We start from the raw sequence: 3,216 nt of genomic DNA on the forward strand, positions 1-3,216 counted from the left end.
TGCCAAACGTTACATATCGCTGCGAACGTCTGAGTGAGAGCAATAATTCTAGTGCCATCAATCACTGGTGACAGTAAATTAATGAGCAGTAAACACCTTTAAAGTGTAGACTATGGGAAATTTTAGGTATTGTAGTTTTTTTTTTTTTTTACGTTATCACAGACGCACGCAGTTTTAAGGCTTGACATGTTTGGTATCTATTTACCCGGCGTGACCCCGTCTTTTATTTTACCAAAAAATTGGGTATTCTATTGTTTCTGTGCACTAAATTTAATTTTAGTGTATGTTATCCGAAAAATATTTTTGATAAACATTTGCGCAAGTACCGTGTGACAAAAAATTGCAACTAGCATCGTTTTATTCTACAGGGCCTCTGCTTTCAGAAAATATATCATTGTTTGTGGGTTTGAAGCTGTTTTCTAGCCATGAATTCAGATTTTATTGTGTGTGTGCAAATGTAAGAAATTGCTCCGGACAGCAAGTGGTTATGTTTCGACGGTTCGTGTTTCTAAAGTGCAAAAGACCATTCCCACCAGGACTGCATTGTCTCCTGAAAGTAACAGAATAGTAATCTTCCAATGGGGACACTTGTTCCAGTGACAACTGTGTACGAGGGTATTTACCTAATTCAAGAAAGATTTCCTTTTACTTCGCATAATGAAGTAAAAGTTATTGTCCCCTGGGAGTGCATCATATCTGCCCCCTCCCTCTTCCTGTGCTGTTGTTCCTACGGTATTACTCTGTCCTGTAGTGAGGTAGGGGTCTGGAGAAGGAACCACTGCACTCAGGGTGGGACCAGGAATTGGACACTTGGAAGTTTCAGATCCAAAGGATTCTGCACGCGGTGTCTTTTTTGCGATATAGTGTTAAACAGTGGTGTGGGCAGCACGGTAAGTTTCTTCTTTTTAAGGGGGTACATTTTTGACTATTTTAGTAACTATTTTAGCGATGGTTGCTTTATATTCTTTGAAAGGTTGAGAAATTTGATCGAGGCAGGCAGAGCAAACTTTGTAAAGTGAATGTTATGGATGCAGCCAGTTATTAATCTGTATAAAACAACAAATACAAAAGTATAAAGAGATTAAAACCTGAATTCCTCTAGTCATATAGGAGACAGGCTAGCAATTTCAGTTATTTTTTTTGTGTGTTTTTGTTTTTTTAAATTGTTTATCTTGCTCGGTTATGGGTTTTGGGGGTTTTTTTTTGGTGTGAAATAATTTCTTATTTTTGTTTGCAGTTTGGGACGCCAACTCCTAAACGTGCATCTCAACCTGCCCGAGCAGCAAAGCTTAAGGCACGAATCTCACTCCTTGCTCTACAGGTCAAACCAGAGGGAATTTCAGAGAGTAGTTCAGAGTGCATTGAGACTGACAGTGAAGCTTACAATAAAGCTTACAGTGAAGTTGACAGTGAAGTTGATAGTGAAGAACTGCTTTCAGAAAATATATCATTGTTTGTGGGTTTGAAGCTGTTTTCTAGCCATGAATTCAGATTTTATTGTGTGTGTGCAAATGTAAGAAATTGCTCCGGACAGCAAGTGGTTATGTTTCGACGGTTCGTGTTTCTAAAGTGCAAAAGACCATTCCCACCAGGACTGCATTGTCTCCTGAAAGTAACAGAATAGTAATCTTCCAATGGGGACACTTGTTCCAGTGACAACTGTGTACGAGGGTATTTACCTAATTCAAGAAAGATTTCCTTTTACTTCGCATAATGAAGTAAAAGTTATTGTCCCCTGGGAGTGCATCATATCTGCCCCCTCCCTCTTCCTGTGCTGTTGTTCCTACGGTATTACTCTGTCCTGTAGTGAGGTAGGGGTCTGGAGAAGGAACCACTGCACTCAGGGTGGGACCAGGAATTGGACACTTGGAAGTTTCAGATCCAAAGGATTCTGCACGCGGTGTCTTTTTTGCGATATAGTGTTAAACAGTGGTGTGGGCAGCACGGTAAGTTTCTTCTTTTTAAGGGGGTACATTTTTGACTATTTTAGTAACTATTTTAGCGATGGTTGCTTTATATTCTTTGAAAGGTTGAGAAATTTGATCGAGGCAGGCAGAGCAAACTTTGTAAAGTGAATGTTATGGATGCAGCCAGTTATTAATCTGTATAAAACAACAAATACAAAAGTATAAAGAGATTAAAACCTGAATTCCTCTAGTCATATAGGAGACAGGCTAGCAATTTCAGTTATTTTTTTTGTGTGTTTTTGTTTTTTTAAATTGTTTATCTTGCTCGGTTATGGGTTTTGGGGGTTTTTTTTTGGTGTGAAATAATTTCTTATTTTTGTTTGCAGTTTGGGACGCCAACTCCTAAACGTGCATCTCAACCTGCCCGAGCAGCAAAGCTTAAGGCACGAATCTCACTCCTTGCTCTACAGGTCAAACCAGAGGGAATTTCAGAGAGTAGTTCAGAGTGCATTGAGACTGACAGTGAAGCTTACAATAAAGCTTACAGTGAAGTTGACAGTGAAGTTGATAGTGAAGAAGAGCCTGTAAAACAGGTAATTGCCCAGCATCTCTCAACATCACACTAGATGGTTTGCTAGCATATTCAAAGTAAGGCTGCAGCTAATGATTTTTTTCCTAATCGATTGGTCGATTTTTATTTTATTTTTTTCTCGATTAATCGGATATAAAACATTAAATAAATACCACCCTTAATTTAACATACAATACACAAATGCAGTGTTACAAACAATTAGGCGTCTTGGAGACCCCTGATGTCTCCCTAAACAGGACCTGTCATGTAAATTGGCTATCCCATAGGGGGCTTCTTAGCCCGCCAAGGGGGAAAACTATGGGGATTTTTCCCCATAGTTCTCCTTTTAATCACTGATAACACTAAACTGATGAACAGTAAAAGCGTTTTAATCGTCACCTATGGGCGTTTTTTGAGTTTTTTTGCGGGCGCACGCAATTTACATAGTTACATAGTTACATAGTATTTGAGGTTGAATAAAGACATTAGTCAAGTTTTATAACATAACGTAGGGAAACTTTTAAGGTTTTTTTTACATTTATGGTACTTTTTAAATTATATAGTTAAAATCTAAGCCAATATAATAAAATAACCAACCTTTTATTTTAAATAACACACCAAAAACATTTTTTTCTCCATCAGGTCCTCCTCTGCTGATGGGCAGTGGGCGGGTGCAATAGCCTGCCTGCTATTGGCTATTGCATTTTAAATATCCAATAGCAGGCTGGGTATGGCCAT

The sequence above is a fragment of the Nanorana parkeri genome, unplaced genomic scaffold (genome assembly GCF_000935625.1).
Source record: "Nanorana parkeri isolate BGI_ZX_2015 unplaced genomic scaffold, ASM93562v1 scaffold179, whole genome shotgun sequence".
Lineage (NCBI taxonomy): Eukaryota > Metazoa > Chordata > Amphibia > Anura > Dicroglossidae > Nanorana > Nanorana parkeri.